The 22,939-nt window shown below is 39.9% G+C and overlaps 1 pseudogene; it reads left to right on the top strand.

The window, feature by feature from the left end:
* LOC116889884 overlaps positions 1 to 20,528 on the top strand; it is a 57,337-nt pseudogene extending 36,809 nt beyond the window's left edge.
* The last annotated feature ends 2,411 nt before the right edge of the window (positions 20,529 to 22,939 follow it).

Here is a 22,939-nt window from a genome sequence, read left to right on the forward strand (position 1 = left end):
CATTTTGCGCATTCCTGAGATTCTTCCATTGGTGCTGTTTGCCATTTGTTCTTCTCTTCTCTGAGTAACAGAGAGCCAAGGAATATGTCAGCTCTGGAAAGGGCTGGACATTGATCTGGACTAGAGTGTTTCTCCTCATGCAAAGAAAGTAAAATGCTAAGCAGACAGGAGTTCATTTATGTCTGATGTTGAGAAAATTCCTGCTGCCCCAGGCATACTGCTGATGGTCCTGAAACAGACCCAGGAATTAAGACAAATGATAAACCTATAAGCTGTCTGCAAGTATTGTTACATAAAGCACTTTGTAAAACTGATGGACCTCAATTGTGTGTGGAGGTCAGTGGCTAGAACCAGTGACAGTTAATGTGTGTGTGTGTGTGTGTGTGTGTGTGTGTGTGTGTGTGTGTGTGTATGAAACTATTCAAGGAAAGTGAGAGGGCAGATAACCAAGGACCATCTGTGACCAAGAAATCCAGTAAGCCAATGGGAGTTGATCCTAAGCTTAGCCAGGTAGCCCATTTTCTCTTATGCTAAGGTAGTTCACCTACCATCAACAATTCAAATACTAACTTTGTATCTGAAGCTTGTGTTGCCTTATTTCTTACACATTTTCAGGACAATAGAACCTAGGTGACCATATTTCTTCCTGTCTTGTTTACCTGTCCCAGGGACAAAGGGCCCAAGTATCTCAAAAAACAAAATGGAAGGTCCCAACTGGGAGGGGCAGTAAGCATAGTAGATTGTTCGTGGATAATATATGCTTGTGGGACAGCCATATTTATTAGTCTTTCAGCAACCATTATGTCAACAGGTTAGTAATAAGGAGGGAATAAAGGCAGCAAAATGAACTCTTCAGGCATTAAGATTGCAACCAAGTCAACTACCAATGTGGATTGGTTATGGAAGCCATGTAAAGTACAGAAAAAAGGTTTAGATGACAAGAAAATACCAACTCCTGAGGGACATGAGTAAGGACCAAAAGGGAGCCACTGGTGACTGTGGAGAGACTGTAAGGAGCATCTTCTAGATGCTAGAAGTGGAAAGGATTGAGGAAGGAATCATGTCCCTCACAGTTTCCCCTGTCTGGTAAAGCAGGAGATGGGATTTAAATAATAGAGAAGTCTGTAGGCTAAATGAAAGATATTTCCAACAGAAGGCTCTGTGTCTGGGATGGATTTAACTTTGTGGAGATTGAGCTTTACTAAAACCTAGTCTGCAAATAAAACGGGAGGATAGGTAGACAGGAATATTGGGGGATGGCATAGGACCCCATTTCCTCCTTCCCAAAGGAATAGCCTAACCCACAAAGGTGGCTCATTTTCATTATTTTTTTCTGCCAAGAGCTTGATCATATAGCCACACACGACTGAGGAGAAAGTTTGGAAATTATGGGGATTATGAGCCTGCCTAAGGTCATGGATGGTTTAAGTGATGGGAGGAAGAGGAGAATACGGGTTGAGGTATAGGCAGAAGTCTCACCACAGCAGAGCCCCATGAGCAGAGCTACCTAACACCTTTCAACATACAGTCTAAATCTCAATACCTCTCTTCTTTACAAGATGTAGATGTGAAGAAAACTTCATCATTTTGCCCTCTTCTAACTTACAGAAAATAAAAGATCATTTCTTTTAATCTATTACATTTACATTTGTAATAAAGTTCAACTCACATAAAAAATCCTTTAAGGGAAACCTAGCAAAGATCTCCTTATTAACATCAGTTATAAATTATCATCATTATTATTATTACAGTGAAATTTAAGAAATGTAGTATTTTCATTTGCTATTACTAAAGGTTTACTGTATGTTTGAGTTTCTGAGAGCCATTGAAAACACTGTGTTGTCTTCTTTGATGTACTTCATGGAAGAATTGTAAATACACATATAATTATGGTATAGGATATCTTTTTGAAAAGAGTAGGCAATTATTTTCTTTATTGTTATTAACATAAATATGCTTCTTTCCTACAATTCACAGTCCATGTGAAGCTCAAGAAGAAGGAAGACCAAAATGTGGATTCTTCAGTCCTTCTTAGAAAGGGGAACAAAATACTCACAGGAGGATATACAGGGACAAAGAGTGGAGGAGAGACTAAAGGAAAGGCCATCCAGATACTGCCCCACCTGGGGATCCATCCCATATGCAGCCACCAAACCCAGTCACTACTGCTGATGCCAAGAAGTGCTTGCTGAGAGGAGCCTGATATGGATGTCTCCTGAGAGGCTCCGCCAGAGCCTTACTGATACAGATGCAGATGCTTGCAACACAGGGACAACAATGGAGTAGTTAGAGAAAGGACTGAAAGAGCTGAAGGGGTTTGCAACCCCATAGGAAGAACAAGAATGTCAACCAACCAGACACCCCAGAGCTCCCAGGACTCAACCACCAACCAAAGAGTACACATGGAGGGACTTACAACTCAAGTCACATATGTAGAAGAGAGTGGTATTGTCTGGCATCAATAGGAGGAGAAGCCCTTGGTCCTGTGAAGGCTCACTTACTAAGTGTAAGGAATGCCAAGGTTTTGAGGTGGGAGTTGGGGGGGGAGTGGGAGCATCCTCATAGAAGCAGGGAGAGGGAAAATGGGAGAGGAGAGAACTGGAAAAGGGGATAACATTTGAAATGTAAATACATAAAATACCCAATTAAAAATGCTTCTTTTTACTGTTTGCACAGTTTAACAGTTTTACTTGATCTCTTTAGCCAAGATTATCTCTATCACTGTTATAATTACTATGTATCTCTCCTATTGGTGGTGGAGTAAGGGAGGGAGAGAGGAAGGAGAGGAGGAAAAAGAGGAGATGGAGAGAGAATACACACAGCATATATATATATATATATATATATATATATATATATATATATATAGAGAGAGAGAGAGAGAGAGAGAGAGAGAGAGAGAGAATATACTTTTCTACTAAAGATAACAGGTGTACAAGAAGTTCAATCCTGGCTACTGTTTCAGATTCTTGCACGAGTCTTTGTTCTCATGGGGAAAGTCAGTGGTAGTGCCTTTCAACAGTTAGGACTGCAAATTTAACTATTGGTCTCTGATTATTTTTGACTGCCAATGATTTTTCTCAATGTTAGAAAATTCATTTCTGCTTTAATTAAAAGAAGGAATAAAAATATAGGATTCATTAGATTTTCAACTAATATTGGCTGGGTGTTCTTGGTTCTCTTTAAATTCAATCTAGCTGTGGAGACTCAAATGCAATACATCAGAGAATTACTTACTATGCTTCTATTTCTCTTCCATCAAATGCATTTTGATTTTCCTTTTCAGATTTTAAAGATAATTAGACACACATTTTGTGAATTAAAACCAACATAAACAGAAAACTAAATTCTATTAGTGTATTAAGATTAGTTTGGCCAATTCTTTATCATAATTGGGAGCTCATATTTCATAAACCAATTTCATATTAGGTCAATGTCAGGAGTGTCAAATGGAGCAAACGCTTAGTGGGACAAAAAACGTTTGTATACTAGTAAAAGCCAAGCTTTAAGGGCAGCTACTTCCTTAGCCTAGCTCTGGCCTTTTGTGTTCCTACGTGCTGTTTCCAGCAATCCTGACTTCCTTGGCTGTCCTTTTTAATAGATCACGTGGCTTGATCTTGTGCATTTTGGCTGAGTCTGATTTTCTGCAAACAACATTTCTGCCCTTATGCTTATCTCATGGCTGAATGGCATGATTAGGCTGGTGACTTCGTGTGGTGCTTGCAGCTCCTAGCATCTGTCATAGGATCTTTCCTTCCACAGGGCAAATGTAACCCTTGTATGAAAACTCTCGTGTCTTTGGGGGTAGCAAGAGAACCAAGGGAAACACATTCTTGTAACTTCAAAACTAATTTTGTGTGTGCCAGCTAGAAACAGCCTCCTAATGTGCCACATCCCACATGCATTTGGATTTAATTTGTTTGCTTTTTCTCAGTGATTGCTCTTTAATTATTGCAATGTTGAAACAACTTGATCTGTCTCCAAAAATATGCTACAGTAGGTGGGGGAAGATGGAGGGGGTACACAACAAGGATGCTGAAGCAGCCAAGTGTGCTGGGTAATAGCAGTTAAGAAGGGAGCGAGGGCTTGGGGGAAGTTTGATGTTTGCTCATGGCTTCCTGGTCTCACCATCTTTCTGAAATGCCTGCACTGACCTCCTGATGGAAAACTCTAAAATCATTTTCACCGTGATGACACGAACTACTTTGAGGCAAGTGATATTGGCTGGAACTTGTCAGCAGCACCAAAAAGGATCAAAAACCTACTTTATCTTCGATCTAAATGAAGAAACTCTGTGTCCTTCTTACCTCTGCCCTCCCACATCTACATCTTAGAAATAAAATGGTGAAAGATTGAGATGGTGTCAAACTTTTATGATCTTTGCTGATAATGGGAGGGTGTTTCAGAAATTCAGTACAGGCTGTGTATTAGCATTCTTAATCTGAAATTATAAAACTGCAAGCTTTTAAAACTCCCTGGTCATGTTTTTTGGATTTTTGAATTAAGAATATTCAACTGGTGAAGACTGTGCAAAGATTCCGAAACCAGAAACTCTAAATCAACGTTTTTTTCCCCTAAGCATTTAGGAAAATGACATTCAGATTGTATATCTGTGAAAGAACTTCTGCCCCCACAATAAGATGGGACAAGAACCATAGCACCCTACAGCATCACATTCTCACCGAATGACTTGTTCCCACATCTTTTATTTGGTTAAGAATTTCCCCAAAATCACAGAGGTTAGGAGCTAGTGTGAAATTGGACTTAACTATCTTCAAAGTCTGATGCCCTCCATTAGAATATTGTGATTGCTTGCATATGATTGGCCCAGGGAGTGGCACTATTAGAAGGTGTGGCCTTGTTGGAGGAAGTTTGTCACCATGGAGGTGGGCTTGGAGATCCTCCTCCTATCTGCCTGGGGATGCTCAGACTGGTCCTGGCTTCTTCGAGTGAAGATGTAGAACTCAGCTCCTCCTGCACCATGTCTGCCTAGATGCTGCCATGTTCCCTCCTTGATGATAATGGACTGAATCTCTGAACCTGTAGGCCGGCCCCAAATCAATGTTGTCCTTTATAAAACTTACATTGGTCATGGTGTCTGTTCACAGCAATAAGACCCTAACTAAGACAAATATGGTATGCTAGTTAGTCTTGTGCCAACCTGACACAAGCTAGAGTTAGCTGAAGAACTGTAATTGAGAAAATGCCTTCATAGGATCCAACTGTAAGGTGTTTTGTTAATTAGTGATTGATAGGAGAGGGACCAGCCCATGGTTGGTGATTCCATCCCTGGGCTGGTAATCCTGCGTTTTGCAAGAAAGCAGGCCAAGGAAGCTAGTAAGAAGCACCTGTCTGTGGTCACTGTATGAGTTGCTGCCTCTGGGTTCCTGACCTATTCGAATTCTTCCTATCCTGTCCTATTCTTCGTGATAGACTATTAGGTAGAAACATAAGCCAAATAAGCCCTTTCCTCCCCGAGTTGCTTTTGGTCGTGGTGTTCATCACAGCAATAGTAAACCTATTGCTTGTTGGTACCGTGGGCTTTGAGTATGGCTAGTTTAAATCTGATACTTTAAAAAAGAATAAATTCTCTAAAAAGGATGGAAGTATATGGTTGAGCAGAGAAGCAAGAGAACTCAGTGAGACAGTTTGAACAGCTAATCTACCGGAAAGCCCTAGATGTAGTAATTCATGTTTGGAAACTTGTCCAGAACTCAAGACCAGTTTTTTGGTTATGAGTGACCTCTGGGAAAACGAAGGGATGACTTTAATTAGACATTCAGGTATGTATGAGAACCAAGAAATTAAAATCTATATTTAGGGGAATGAGTGTGTGGTTCTACCAGGATTTGGGTGGCATATGAGATTTGGAACACATACTCAAAAACCCTGTCCCTATGCTTTACGTAGTGGTAGTGTTGGTGTCTTGCTGAGGAAGGATTCCTGGAGGGTTCTTGGTGGCTTCTTTTTCATGGAAATGTTAGAGACCTCCACTTTAACTAAGTTTGAGACTATCTTCAAGCTCATCTGGCAACTCTGATTCTTTACCTCCAGCCTCCCATCTGGCAGCTGTCATGCTAATACACAGTCCCTACAGCTCTTGGTGGCCATGCATTTCTTGTGATGTTGCTGCCGAACTTGTCTATTTACTGTCAAAATTGGGTGGTGTGAATATCAAGATGTTTCCTAGTGTATCATGTAGGTTCCTAACAATTTTCTAATCCCGCTTCCATGTGTAAGACATGCCCAGTGACTTCTGGGAATCAGGGCCAATTACTGCTGCCAAGATGTTGGCTATTTTCTTCGCCTGTTGGACTCCTGGCATCAGGACCTTAAAGTCATTGGGCTACAGCTGTAGCTTAAAATTGATTAGGAATCCCGTAATCACGATGCAAGCATTTCATCTGTGGCAACTGGACCATTTAGAATAACTTATCATGGCCTTTTTCAGGATTCGGAAAACTGTCATTGATAGTAAGAGGTGTCAACTTCTCATTTTCTGGATGGATGTGTTCTACAGGCTGGGGACATTGCCACATATAAAGGCTGTTTTAATTTTCTTCTGGTACTTACCAAATTATCACACACCCAGAATAAGAACCATGACTCCATAAACTTTTTTGCACTTGTAACCCCTTTCAGTTATCATCAACCTCTTTCATCAATCATAAGGATCTTCTTACTTATTATATACACACATATATTTAGTGTTGGATACACACATATAAATAGATATGTGAATTAAACATTTGCGGTTAATATATCAGAAAGAAATTTATTAAAACAATTCCTTGCAACACATGTTTAATTGATAATTAAAATGCTCACTTTTCATAGTGGGAAGATGGATGCGCTTGTTTATTTAACATAAGAAATTATGTCTAGGCTGAATATTTGATACTGCGGGACATAGAGTTTTTGCAACATTTTCCAGAGCTAATCAATATTTTGATTTTATGATCGTCAATGCTGAGAATGCTGTTTTGTATAAATACATAGTATAAAATGGCAGAAGTATATTTTACCTCATTTCAGAAGTTGTTGCAAATTTTTCCTAACCAAAAGTCAAATTCACTTAATGATATTTTGCAAATGAAATTAAAATGAACAATGCAAACAACAACATTTAAAGACAAATGTTCCAGTATAATACCATGAAAAATGTATTTGTTTACATCAGATACAAATTGTAACTTGTATGCTTAAGGACGATGGTAGGAAAATATTGAAAATCTATGTTTTCCAGAAGTAAATTGTGAAATTTCTGTAAGAATCAAAATTTGTATGTCTAATGAAAACATAAGAGGCTCCAATTGAGCTGAGGTGTTTTAGCTGTGGTCATTGGCCTTGGAGTGTGTGACAGTCCATGATACATAGTGAGTGTGTCACATGCTCAGACCCATCATGTTTTGGTTTTCAATTACATCATAGGGTTGTGTTCCGAAGCCTAGTAGAAATTTGTCAAATGGTTTTTAGACCCCACACTGGTTACCCATTGTACAAGAAGCTGTGCCTTAAACAGCACCCACCCACTTTTCACTCACTGTGAGTCAGAAGTCTTGTTGGACTTGGTAGAATTTTCTGGTATGGGTCTTTCAAGGCTAGAAGATATTTGCCAGACTGAACTTGAAGGAATCTTCTGTTAAATGTACTCATTTTGTTAGTAGAATTTTAATTCCTTATAGCTGGAATAGAGTCTCATTCATTAACCATCGTCATAACATGAGAAGTGCAGTAAGTGGTTAATATGAAGTGAAGGTGAGATGCCGGGGCTGCTGCGGCTTCTGGTAAAGGAAGGGGCAAAATTCAATGTCTGAGCCTGATCTAATTTATCCAGCTCACCATGACTAAATGTCCACCAGCTAATTCTATGTTCTCTGTTTCACTGGAAAGTGTCACAGCACCAATGAAAGGGATAAAGAAATTGGCATCAGCCTCTCTGTGAAGGGATGAGAACCTTCTGCATGCTTGATGATAGAAGGCCTCGTTACAAACATATATTTGATAGAACAGATGCCAGTTGGAGACATTTGGCCAGGAGAAGTGAGGTGGCAAAATTTTTCTGAAAAGAATATCTGTCAGAAATGCACATGGATGGTTAATTGATAATAGGAATGTGTAAATGTAATTATTATATTGTCTAAAGTTTTCAAGAAATATGAGAGATTTGATGAAAGGTTTCATGTCTGTTCCAATATATCTGTCTTCAAAATGGAAATGCTGGCACTGACTTAGTGGGGATACTGAAAATTTAAATGGAATTAGCATCTTATTTCCTTTATTTAAAAAATATTTGTCATTTTTTCATCACAAACACATGATTGAAAAGTACTTTAACGCATAAGAGGTTTATTTGGTCCATGGTTTCACTGTGGACCTGTCCTGTGCTGAGATGAAACTTCATTTTTATCTTAGTCATCAGGCTACATAGCCAACAGTATGAGCAAATGTACAGCACGGAATTAGCTGTGTCTGAGAAAACTCACCTAAGCACCTGAATTAACCCAGTAAGAATCAGTGGTGATCAGAGAGTCAGGTGTGGGTCACGCATAGGTGATGTGTTCTGTCTTTATTGTGGTGAGAGATTTCTGTGTTGTTGCTGGTGCAAGGAGACATTTCCTAGACAAGCATCTTACTCTGTAACTCTGCATGGATGGTGCCTTGGTAAAGCACAAGTCCATTGTGCGTCCTCAGAGGGAAGCATTCAGCAGTGAGCAGAACTTTGCTCCCTAGAGCTGGGTCCAGTGGGGAAGGTGAAGGGGTAAATACACAAAGACAGAGATTTTGTTTTCTGAGAAGCAAGTGCAGCACATGCATTTAAAATGCTAGGAATACAGACGTATCAAACAGAAGCAGCCAGTCCAGAAGCCAGAATATTCGTCAAAGTGGTCACTCAATGAAAACTGTTTTAGAGGAAGTAGCCATTCAGCAGTCATATTAAAACACAGATCTGCCCTAAGGATACTCTAGACCACTGGTTCTCAACGTGTAAATTGTGACCCCTTTGGCAGGTCAAATGACATTTGCAAAGGAGTTGCATATCAGATATCCTGAGTATCAGATATCTGCATCATGATCCGTAACAGGAGCAAATTACTGTTCTGAAGTAGCAATGAAAATATTTTGTGGTTGGGACCACCACAATGTGAGGAACTGTATTCAAAGGTGGCAGGTTAGGAAAGTTGAGAGCCACCTCTTTAGACTGAGAAAGTGAGGCTTTGAACAGTTATCTAGTTTTTACAAAATCAGAGAAGCTGTGGAAAGAGCACTCACTTTGTTTGGCAAAGAACAGAAGTGACATTGAAAATCTGGCTCTCCTGCTTACTTGCTGACAGTTTAGGAGAAATTATTTAACTTCTCTGAGTCCAAGTACCTTTGACTACTGTAGAGAGAGAATCATACCAGCTGTAAGGAGATGCCGTCAGAAATAAATTGGATCACAGTATAAAAGACCTGGGAAATTACAGATGATCAATAAAATATGCCTTTTGTTTCTAAGTCACCATGGTCATGTCCCCTGATGCTTACCCTTGCATAGCTTCTGTCTTTGAGCCTTGATCCTTTTCCATGTTACTGGGCCTGATACCTGCTGATGAGAGCAGCTTGTTTCCCCTCTTTGCCATTCCCTGTTCACAGAGCTGCATTTCTGAATTTCTAAGTCTGAGCTTCCTAACATGCCCACCTTCCTTGATCTGAGTGTGACGCTTGGACACATGAAACCTGGAGGTTAGTTGGTCTCCTTATCCTGGCTCTCAGTGGGCCATTTCCTGCTTTAATTGTAAAGCCCCATGAAAGTTGTCTTTGCCTTTCCAATCGAATGAGAGTGCATTTTGTAGGAGAATATTGGTTCTTATTTCTTTTTCTGCCTCAGTGGGCAAATATAATTCCAAGCCTTACTTGACTTCTTTCCCAGCTCAGAAAAATGGATTAACGTGGACTAAATACCCAGAACCTCTCCATCCAAAGCTATGCATTGCAGTTGACATTGAGTTAGTCACTGTTCATCTGCTAACATCGTAGCAAAGGTTAAAAATGATAGAAATAATGGCAAAATTTCACTTTAGTTGCAGTGTTGACTACAGGTCAGACATTATCACAAATATAGCACATAAATAAATTAAAGCCCTAGTAACTTGGAACTAGAATTTCTATTATTCCAATTTACAGATGTGAATGGGACAGAGTAAGGGCAGAGAAGAAGAAAGGGACCCGTGAAAGGATTATGTAAGGGAGTAAAATGAAAATATCCAGAGGGGACACATGGCTTTTAAGCAGGACAATAATATTTATTTATGCTTTGTCCATATACCAGATGCCAATTTTTTGCAATCTTGAGCAATCAGGCTAATTTGAGTATTTTATCTCCTTCTAGTGTTTAGTCTAAGTTTCCAGAATTGAAATATGGTTAGCTAATGATTGGAGCTAGCCTATTATTAGAATTATTTCAAGGTTCAGATAGCCTCATTCACTCAACCAATGTTTACTGAATAGCCTATAGGGGTCAGAGATAGGACTGGCACTCAGGATGTATAAGACAGCCAGGAGGTGTTGAGCTATGATGGAGTCAAGTCCTGGCTTTGTTGTTCCCTTTGAGGGAAGAGTGGAGGCCTGGAAATGTGAAGATTGATGGAGTCAGAGTGCTTGGAAACGTAGAAGACTCCAGTTTCAGAACTGTACTTTAGTGGCAGGTTCACACATGACTTGTTTTGTTTAGTGACTGTCAGAATCCATGCAAATTGGTCTAGATCTGCAGGTCTGTTCCTTCTTTACACGTGCTACTGATACTTATCCTGACTACCCTCTACGAAACAAAAAAGATCGTTTTGACTTAGTTCACAAAGAACACGCACGGCAACCACTGTCAATGCCTTTTATAGAATCTATAGTGTCACAAGCATACATGTCTTGGGTGAGGACCTTATTAGCCTATTAAATAAACTTAGATCTGGTATGTGGCAGGCACCAGGATGTTTTGAATAGTTATTTCTGCTTGCATTCTACTGGCGAAAATTGGGCTATGGAGACAGACACATTTGGAACAAATGGACAGTTTCCCAGGGGACAGGAAGATACTGGTCTTGGGAATTTGGGATCTGGGTCCTTAGTTTCAGCGTTTCGGCTGCATTTCAAAGTCACCTACTTTGCCTTGATAGTTGATAGCAAGTTTTGATAAAAATGCTGCAGCCCCTGCTGATAACACTGTGTCCAATGTGGCGCCATTATCAGAACACAGTGTGGGGAGAACAATGGTTATTTATTCACCTGGCAGGAGCCAGACTCACTTGGCTTAAACCCCTCCCCCCGCAACACCTCTGTGCAGTGGAAGTTGTGTCCTCCAGGTTACAGGTAATCATGAAGAGGAGAGAGTCTTAGATTTATTTTTGGCATAAGGTCACTCGGTAATTCACAAAGTATGATTGGAGCTACAGACACACTTTGGTAGTACAAAACTTTCTCCTTTGTAACTCTAGGTTCCCAGGCAGCACACAGTCGCCATTGCTGAATCTTTTTTTATGATGCTCTGCATTTTCTGATCAAAAATGCCCACTGGGAATATACACTTGGAGGCAATTTAGCCAAATATCCTTTTTAGCAAATGATTTATTTACGGCTGCTAGGACAGCATTTTCTCCTAATCTTTCTCTGGCCCTCTTTGTTGCTTCCTGTATTTCTTGCTCATTTCTCGCCAGGGATCCTCTTATCTTTTCTGATTTGGGGCTGGTACATCTCCCCACAGTAAATCTGAAGCTAATAGGAACCCAGAAGAAAAGCAAAGCTTAAGGCCACGCAGAAGCACAACTGTCTCCTCTTGTGATAAATAAGTTATTTTTCCCTTAAATTCCTAAGTGGGATGCCTCCTAATGACCTCTTCGCCTCCCACAAGCCACTTTAAAAAATATATGTCTATCCTTCTCTCTGCCAAGGACAGCTGAACAAACTTGGACTATTTTGGGACTAAGGAAATAATTTTGATAAAAATCAGCATGCTCTTGCTCCTTGCCTAAAGCACTTTGTACAGTTGGCTCTTGTGTCAGTAGGTTCTGCATATATGGATTCAAGTAACTGGACTTAAAACATTCAGGGAAAAATAGCAAATTTCTAGGCATGGGGCACATACCTGTAGTTCCATGCTCTGGATGCTGAGGCAGGAGAATTATGAGTTTTCAGACTAGCTTTGGCTATAAAACCATACTATCTCAAAACTATTAAACAGCTACTAAACACATACAATGCTTTCCTTGCTATCATTTTCTGAACAGTGCAGCATAGTATTTAAATAAACAACATTTATACCTTAGCAGGTATTATCAGATGACTTAGAGTGCAGGATGAGGTGGATAGGTTACATACAAGTACTGTGCTTTGGGGTTTACAAATAAAAGACTTTGCTATAGTTTTTTGCATGTGAATATGTCTGTGAGTGATATGTGTGTGTGAACATACTTGTGTGTGCACACATGTATATAGAGACCAGAGGCTGGTCTTGGATGTCTTATTTTATTTTTCTCTAGGTATATAGTGAGGTCGTTTTCACTGAATCCAAAGCTGTCCAAGTTGTCTAGTCTGGCTGGCCAGCTTGCTCTAGGAATCCTCTATTTCTGCCTCTAGAGCACTGAGATTTTAGGTGGGCCATTACATCCATTAGACACTAATATGAATTCATTAATATATTTATCTATCTATTTAATATGTGTGTGCAACTGAGTGTACGTATGTAAGAATCCAAGGGTTATAGGAGGGCATCAGATCCCTGGAATTGGAGTTATGGGGAGTTGCAAGCCACCTTGTGGATGCTGGAAACTGAGCCAAAAGCAAAAGCAGCAGGTATCCTAACTGCTGAGTCATCTCGTGAGCCACAAGAGAGTGTTTTTATTATAGACTTGGACTAAGGGAAGAGGGAGGGGGAGGGGGAAAGGAAGAGGGAGAGGGACGGTCAGGGTCAGGGTTAGGCATTATGGGAGGAGGGAGAAAGAAGGAGGAAGGGTGGAGGAGAGAGGAAGAGAAAGGGAGAGAGAGAGAGAGAGAGAGTGAGGGAGAGAGATATAGAGAGAGAGAGAGAGAGAATAGAGATAGCAAACAGTCAAGGCTGAGTGGAAGCTTTTCAAGAGTGAGTCACGATCTTTTTACTTAAGGGATTTGAGTGGAACTAGATGTTGCTTTCCAGGTCATGATCAAGCAGAGATCCCACATACATGCTGAAGATGACTATTTGATTAGCCGAGAAGTTTCACTATAGAAAAACGAGGCCACATTACAGTTCATGATAAAGGAAGACTCAGAGTGGCTTGCATTCTGAGCTTGTGCATTATTTTTATCCATTTAAGGATTGTGCCGCAGCCATTCAACAGATGTTGGAATCAAAGTTCACAAAATGCCTTGAAGGGTCTCCTTTTCATCCTACTGCCTCCCAAGCTTATAAGGGATGTAGAAGGATGTAGAAGCTGCAGAATTGAACCAATAAAACAAGAGCAATCTATTAAGCAGGGAACTCTTCTTCTTACGTCTCTAAGACTGACTCCTTCACATTGCTAATCTCTTTGCTCAATAACACATTCTAAATGAAGTAATCTCTCCCTCCCCCATTAAAACTGTCCCTTTAACACTTTATTTGTAGGGGAGGAGAGCTGATAAACAGTTAGTTTCATGTGCTCCTGATGATATAATCATCCACTGAGTCCCTTTATTCTGCAGTTATTTTATTCCAGACATACTTACATCTGACATTGTCTTATTTTGCTCATCTTCATGATGATGCCATCTTCTTTAAATATTTCATGGTAGTTGATTTAGTATCTCAGAATTCCATTATTTCTAAGCCCTGATGGATTAAATATGTTATTTTTATATAACACATTTATCTGCCAACTATGCCTCCTAATAATCAAGACTCTATCTTTGATAATTAATATATCAGTTGTATATCAAGCAAAAGAGATGAAGAAGAATGCATTTTAATCAGTCCTAAAGTGAATAGGGAGCCACCAGAATGGTGAATGGAAAGAACTGAAAGTCTATACATGGACTGACCCAGGGCTACAACTACATATGTAGCAGAGAATAGCCTTGTTGGGGTACCAGTGGAAGGGGAAGCCCTTGGTCCTGCCAAGGTTGGACCCCCAGTGCAGGGAAATATGGGGGGCAGTAAAGGGGATGTATGGGGGAGGAGAGGTGTGAATTAATGGGTGAAAGCATGTAGACTGGACTACTGCTTCACTGACATAACATTTTTTTTCCTTTAGCGTAGCACTAGATTCACATTTACATTATCCAAATGCTCATGTCCTCGTGGAAAATGTATGCAGAAGTCAGTTTGAATGTGTAAAATATAGCACCAGTAGTCCTGTTGGATGAAGACCGATTTGATTAGTTTGGGCTGGGATTTGACAAAAATCAGTGTCTACCTATGATAAAATGGGCAACATTTTGTTGCTATGAATAACGAATGGCTGCAGGCAAATTGTATGAGTGACTGAAGCTAAACCTCAAGAATTTACTCAAATTGCAGGATGCTTAATGTCTTCCGGAGCTTTGTGACAAGTAGCTGTTTCCATGGTTTTACTGCTTGAACTGGCAAGTGAATTGGATCCAATGCATCTGATAGACCTCTGAATGTTTATCTGCACAAAGTCCTACACCCCAGGAAAGCATGACTATTCAGGGAAGATGGCATTCAAATACTTACATTTGAGAGTAAGGTATTGTTCATGTTAAAGCAAGGGATAGGACCAGGGACCAGACAGAACATATTCAAATCCCAGCCTGCACTACACTTTATAGACTTTAGCACACAAAATTTTAGTTTCACTACTGTAGAATATGAATAGAGTCTTCTCCCTATCAGTGAGATGGCCCAGATAGATAATGCGTAGCAAAGGGCTTTAGAAGAGTTTGTGCTGGACAGAAGAAGCATATACAGAGTGAATGCAAATACAACAGCATTTGGGGGTATACCAGATGGTCTTCTTGGGATTTTCAGTGAACAGAAAAATAGAACAATTTTGACTTTAAATTCCACAATAACTTAGTGGTGAGCTGAAGCAAAAGATGTTTATCCACATTTGTTCTCTACAAATTAGGTTCAACATGCCAAGAAAGAGTGGTTTTCTACTCTGTTACTTTCTAGAAGTATATTGGGAGTTTATTCCAAGAACCCTCAGGCTCATGAAAAAAATGGCTCTTGGCATATTGGACTTCAGAGATTTCTTCTATAGTTGCTGTTTTTCTCAGACCCTCAGGGTTGGAAAAGCCAGGTTATTTTGGGCCAAGCAAGTTGTATTTGCTAAAAACAAGAAAATATATAAAAAGTCAAAGCAATAGAATCAGTTGAGCTAGATTCTTGCCCTGCTGCCACCTGTCACAGAACCCCGTGACCTTGGATCCATCCTTAACCGCATCAGAAACTACAGAACTTGATGGAAGGGACTGCGGTACTTTCCGCCGACCAGAGAGTTTTCTAGTTTTCCCACCTCCATTTTGAATGTGGTCTCCTTTCCCAGGTGTCCTGGAGACTATCCAGCAACTATCTGGATCTCCTCTGTCTAGAAAAACAACTTGGTAGTCTCACTGGTGTTCTCTCATAACTCCTTCTGGCTTCATGTTCTGGGGCTTGAAATGTGTGGCAATCTGCATCAGTTCCCAGGGGTTCGGAGGGGAATGTTCCGATGCAATCTTATGTTGTTCCTACTCTACATCCACAACTAGATTGTAATTTTTCTGATCTAGTTTGGTGAACTTCAGATTACAATCTCCAAACCCTATGCTTAATGATATCTCAAATCTCCAAAATAGAATCATGCTTTTTTTTTCCGATAGGTATAGCTTCACACATGTTTAGTCTCACTGCCTCTGCTATACTATGAATGGCATGAGATTAATAGCTTGTGGGATTTCTATACATGATTTGCTTTGTATCTTCTTAGTGACATTTCACCAGTTCTCATCAGTTGCCAACTGGTTCAGCCACCTCCAATGGAATCAAGACAAGAATCTCTTCTCATTTTCACACTCTGGGCTCATGCATGTGTTAAAATGTCTCTTGGAAGTGATCTCTGTTTTTGAACACGGTTTCTTACACCTGAAAATCTCAGACCTAAATTTCCTGCACTTGCCCTTTATATTTATCCCTTAAATGTTTTAGGACAGGAGGCAACTAATGCAGTTCAATATATTGCCCTTATTTGTCACAGCTCTTAGCCAACATTATTTACGCATGCACACACACACACACACACACACACACACACACACACACACACACACATATATATAATGTTTTACCATTGAATAACATACTTGTACTAAAATAATGAATGAATGAATATCTGTGTGGATCATACTTCCCACCAGTGACTATGGCATAGTCTTTGCATATTGGCCACCCCAAGGATTTGGTTCACTTTGGAAAGTACAACCAGGGCACATAGAGATTCCCAGCTCCTAAAATCTGAAATAAAAATCTCTCTTTGCAAGAAAAATAGCAGGCATGGAATCTGCAAGCCTGTGTACAAAAGGATCTGTTATCCTCAGAGCCAAATGTCACTGTTGGAGAGGCTTCCAAAAACTTCCGAAAAGAACATTATTAAAAACAGTAATGACAGTAATAGTGATCATAATAACACATATTAAAATTTAATTAATATGATACCCAAGATCTGGAAGGGAGTCACTCTTACAGAAAAAGGGAAAGAACAAAAAATAGACTCCAATCTAAGGGGATTATGAAATAGCTTGGGCCCAGAGTCAAAGTTCAAGTGCCTTTGTGTGGGAAAAAGAAGAAAAGGACCTCATATGGCTGCAGACTAAGACAGTCTTTGGGTTAGAGTTCTACATTCCAGAGACAGAGCAGAGAGGAAAGCAAATCTATATATTAGCCTTGTTACTAGAATTGTTCTCTTTATTACATGAACATAGAGAATTCAAAATATGAAAACCTAAAGGAGTCAGAGAAGATACATGTTCTAAGGCAGTCTAAATATTCTACACAGGGATGCTACAAGGAATGGGCTTAGATGGATGAAGAGTTGGGGCTCTAGCTATGCCTATAGACAACAATAAAATATTTGGGTTGTAAAAAAGGGCAAAATTATTTTGTGGACACTTGTACCATTTCCACATGTCATAACTCAATGACTCTAAAATGACAATAGCTAAGGAGAGGGATAGCTTTAATTAATTGTGGCAACGTTATGTGGTGTTGGCAGAACTGGCCTTGGAAATCTGACAGACGGGGCCTGGGTCATGCCTCCTGTGATCACTGTGTGATCTTTACTCTGTCTGTGAATTCCCTAAACTTCCATTTCATATTATTAATTGAGAGCAATAATCGAGTATATTAGTCAGGACTCTCTAGAGAACTAAAACCAATTAGAAGTCCCATGATCTGCCATCTGTAAATTGAAGACCTAGCAAAGCAAGAGGGAGAATTTAGATGGAGCCCAAAGGCCTAAAAAGCAAGGACACTGACATCCATGGTCAGGAGAAATAGGTGTCTCAGCTAAAACATAAAAGTTTTCTCATTTTTTTCAACCATTTTGTTCTACTCTGGACTTCAGTGGAAGAGATAATGATTGCCTTTATTTTTTGGAGTGATATTTTACTTGGATGTGGTGACTGAAATGCTAGTTTTTTTTTAAACAAATATTTCCAAAGGCACATCCAAACTATTGCTTGTAGATAGATAGCATCCCTTAGGTCAGTCAAGCGAAGCACATACTTAACCCCCATATAGAATTTAGTTTAATAGAATATGCTCAGTGGTTGTCAACATCCGTCATTGAACAAAAATGTGTCAAGTAGTATGAAATAGTTGACACTTAAAGCCAACTATGCTATGAGAAGAATTCAATAGACCTCCATATACATAGAAACTGGATTTAACGAACATTTGCAAAGTAGGTCTGTGTAACCACTGTTAAGTTGAATGGACCTGTGGGCAAATTGATTTCAAGACTAAGAGCTTGGGAGACAGGAGCCTTGGCTGCCTGATATCTGAGTGTGGAATGGGGATAGGGGAAGTAGCCAGAGGCAGATGATTAATCATTTCAATATTAATCATTGTTTAACCTTCCTCTCAGTCTAAGACCTCCCTGAGGCTGAATTATAATTCAAGGCAAACATTCCTTTCTGGGTGTCAATCCTTTTCATTAGAGCAAAAACTTAGAGTCTATATTTTGATCTTCATCTATAACAGATAAAGAACATCATGTGGCTATGCCAAAAATTCAAACTATTAAAATTACATACAATTAAATCATATATTTTTATCAACAAACCTCCAATCCCCCTCCCCATTAACAGGTAATAGTTCCTTCCTTATAATTTTTCTTATGCTGTTTAAATAATTGTTGTAATTGACGTCAGCACACATTGTATTAGCATCATTGACTATCAAAATATGTTTCAGGAATAACTTTCAATACGATCACATGCGTACTTCATGTTCCTCATTTTCTTGACTGCTTTTCCAGCCTTCACTGAAAATCAACTGGTTTATAAAACTTACGTATCTTCTTCATGGCATCAGATACTATGACCGCTTGAGCAGGCTTGATCTACCTGTCATGTGATACATGGTACCTACTAGTGGTCAAGAAACAGTAACAGTTCACCTCCATCCCCAAAACGCACTAGTTTGTCCCAGTTCTAATCCCCTTTGCTTGTGTCATACAGATGCAAAGATCTTTGGTATTTGAATATTTGGGTTTATCTATTTTAGAAAAAATGGATTCTATATTAAATGAACACAATTGCCTTGTACACCTTGAACACACAGCTAGTCCAGTTTTTCATCACTCTGAAACCTAAGTGGGGATTTTATTTTCTGTTTTCACTATTTTATTCTCTTTATTAAAAGCTCCTTTAATGTTTCCATACCTATGGCCACAAATATGAAAAGCTAGCCCACAATTTTATTTTGCTCAATGATTGACTCTCCAATTGTATTGAAATGAAATCCTGCTTGCATACTTTTCTTCTTCTAAGCTATGAAGTTATATGACTCATGAAAGCTCACATATTAAGATCAGAGTCAGTGGCATTTGGACTTGAAACAACAATATATAATTCACTGGCTAGTTCTCTACAGTCTAAGTAGTTATTTGCCCATCATGACATTGGATTCTGGCAAATTATTCTGAGTTTAAAAATTCTCTTTATAAAAATTCTTAAAAATACAAATTCAATGATATACCTTTTATATTTTGTTAATCAAATATTACACTAAAGTAAGGCAGAAATCAGTAGGTCAAGTAGGTGATTCTTGACTCTGACCCAGTATGTGTGCTGAGTATAGGCTTTTTCAGACACATGAAGAGAAGGCAAAACTATTTCAAGAAGACGGGAACTTGTGCAAAGTCATAGAAACATGAAGAAGAATCCTCCCCTTAAAGAAGGATAAGGGCATGGATGTCATGGCTCATATGTTTGATCTCAATACTTGGGGAGTGGAATCAGAGTGATGTCTGTAAGCTCCAGATTTCCAACGATACATAGTGAGAGCTTGTTTCAACAACAAAAACAACAAAACAGTCTTTTCTCTGTAGGATCCATCCAGGAAATTCACAGAAGCTGCTATACCCTGCTGCAGAACATGTCTAACAGTAACACTATTCAGGAGACTCTGGAAATTATGAACGAATCAGAAAAAACTGGTAGAGAAAAATCTGTAAACAAAAATAAATTTATATCCAAAACTCTAAGGAAGGAAGAAGTTGAGAAGGAGGGTGAAGAGAATGGCCTGTGTCAGGAGACATAGAGACAGACATTCAGTTGTAGCCATGCCAGGAAAAGAGCTAAATCTATTTCCAAGTTCAAGTTGGTGTGCAGTCTGGCAGTATGTGAGGAATCCTCCACTCCAATCGTTAATGGGATACTAGATACACAAGATATAGTTCAATTGCACGCCAGTTCGAAAAAAATGTCTCTGAGAAGGAAGACAAGGGCAAAAGCAAAGAAAAGGTCCCAAGGAAGATGCTGTCCAGTGACTTTAGCCAAGAATATTCTGACTACACTGGAATAGATCTACATGAACTCTTGTAAACACACTGAAAAAGAAACAAAGGTTTTGCCGCTAAAGTTAGAACAAGAGATTCTGGACTTCATCAGTGACGACAATAACCAGTTCAAGAAGTTCTCTCAGATGACCTTATACCACCGGATGCTATTACACCGGGTAGTGGCCTATTTTGGGATGGATCACAATATTGATCAAACAGGGAAAGCTGTCATCATCAACAAGGCCAGCAGCACGCAGATCCCTGGACAGAGGTTCTCAGAACATAGAAAAGATGAGAAGAACACAGAATTTCAACAGAGATTCATTCTCAAGAGAGATAATGCCAGTATGGACCAAAATGATGATGATGAGAGTTCCATTGCAGGATGGTAGGAAGAACAAGTCAATAGAAGAGAGAGAGGAGGAATATCAAAGGGTCCAAGAGAGAATATTTGTCCAAGAGACTGTCCAGAATGGATATCTAAATGACATCAGAGGAAATCGTGAAGGGCTGAGCAGTACCTCAAGCAGCTGACAGAGCAGCACAGTGAACTCAAATCCCTGGAGCCATGGCCTTGGAGCAGCACAGACTCAGATAGCTCTGTCTGCAATATGCGAGCATCTGTCACCAAAGCCAGCAACTTCAGTAGAATCTGCATCGTCACTTGAGGTGACAGCATTGTTATCAATAAAGGTGGCAGTGCAGGAAGGCTCTCCAGGCCAGGCATGGCACTAGGTGCTCCAGAAGTGTGCAAGCAGGTTGCCTCACCCCAATCTGTCGAAGGCCTATTTTCTTTCACTGCCCAGCAGCAGCAGCAGCAGCAGCAGCAGCAGCAGCAGCAGCAGCAGCAGCAGAAGCAGCAACAACAACAACATCCTGCCCTCCCACCCACTCTTTATCAATAGCCACCCTTGAATAATCACATGATTTCACAGGCAGAAGACCTCAGCAAGCAACCCCTTTGGACAAATGAGTCAGCTGCCCAGGTTCTATTGAATCAGCTGACCCATCCTCAGCTCTGTTCCAGCCCCCACTTATCTCCCAGCATCCTCAGAAAACCTGTTTCATCACGACTTCTACTGGACAACCCCTTCCTTCTTCCAACTATTCCACAATTCTAGACATGTACCACCTACCCAGTAAGTCCTACCACCCCAAGGCTACATGCAGACCCCTCAGAAGAACCAGGTTTCTTACTACCATCTCCTAGAGTTGAGAGGGTCCCAGTCCTCCTTCTCCCATTTCATCACCAGCCCAACGGCCCTTCCTTCTTTTGGTCTTCATGAATATATTTATATGGACATAATTAAGAAAAACAAATTGATTTCCCCATTCGTTCACTTCTACCATCCTGTTTCCCCAAACCCCACAGAGCTAAAACCTGGGACTCCCCTGCCTCCAATCCAACCCCAGAGTACTTGTATAGTGTTTGTTTGAGTTTTGTGCCACAGTTACAGACCCAGTATATAATTACACATGCAGATGTTTGCTGGGTTCACTGTAAAAAATTTTTAATTTGTTTTTTTGTTTGTTTTGGAAGTTACTTGGGGGAGGTTTGTTGTGCTTATAAATATATAAAAAAGCAAAAACCTGTAGAAAAAGAAAAAGCAGGCTAAGGGCTGAGCATTGCACAGATGCCTCTTCTAGTTGACTAAGATATGATGGCTATAGCAGCAGGGAACTTCTTTACCCAGGACTGAGGGCTGAATTAATCTATGGGTAAAGTGATATACATTTAGAAGACAGCTGATACAATCTGGATTTAGCATGATGATAGTAGCATGCTCTAATTGAAGAAATACTAGCAAGTAAAGGCTGATAGATGAGGGAGTGTCAGTTTTCTTTACAAGTGCGGTCCCTGGTAGAATAACCATGCTCCAATGGTTGGGCCTACACTGTTATGTGTATAGGATTAGCCAGATTCAGTGGGTTAAAAACAAAAAGCAAAACAAACAAACAAACAGAAAACCAAAAAAACCCCAAAAACAAACAAAACAAAACAAAATAAAACAAAACAAAACAAAACAGACAAATGCAGAGGGCATGCGGTTGACAATGGAATATGGAGATGCAGAAGCAGTTGGAGAGAGTGTGAGGGATTGAAATGAACCAACGGCATTCTATACATGTATGAAGTTCTCAAAGAATAAGTAAGAAACTGGCCATCTTCTGCAACCAAGCAAGGTTTCTAATGTAGGACTAGGATGCCACCCTGGTCACAAAACTTTTGGCTTATAATTTGTGGTGACTGCAAGATGTACTGGAGTAATGCTGGCACAGAACTTGTCAAAGTGGTCAATCCATGGCTGGTCCAGACCCACACAACATAAAAGTGCCCAGGCTTCACATGACCTGGATTGCTAGGAAGAAGAGAAGTGATATTATCAGTTTATATTCTAAGATAATACTTCTGGACCTGTTGAATGGATACATCAGTTGCATGTTTAAATAAATTATAATGCCTTATTAGATAAACTAATATTAGTAAGAATTAGGAAATAAATCAAAGTAAATTTGAAGTAGGGTAGATTGGGAAGGAACAAGCTGAAGTCACAAGAGGCTTATTACAAGGATGCTGAAGTAGCTTATATGCATATGGGGAACAAAAATATTCATAGGAGGAGATAGGGAGACAAAGTTTGGAGCAGAGACTGAAGGAATGGCCATTCAGAGTCTGCCCCACCTGAGGATCCAGCCCATATACAATATTGCTGATGCCAAGAAGTGCATGCTGTCAGGAACCTGATATAGCTGTCTCCTGAGAGGCTTTGCCAGAGCATGACAAATACAGAGGTGAATGCTTGCAGCCAACCATTGAACTGAGAATGGGATGCCCATTGAGGAGTTAGAGAAAGGATTGGAGGAGCTGAAAGGGCTTGTCATCCCATAAGAACAATAATACAAACCAACCAGAGCTCCCAGGGACTAAACCACTACCCAAAGAG

This window comes from Rattus rattus, chromosome 1, assembly GCF_011064425.1.
Source record: "Rattus rattus isolate New Zealand chromosome 1, Rrattus_CSIRO_v1, whole genome shotgun sequence".
NCBI lineage: Eukaryota > Metazoa > Chordata > Mammalia > Rodentia > Muridae > Rattus > Rattus rattus.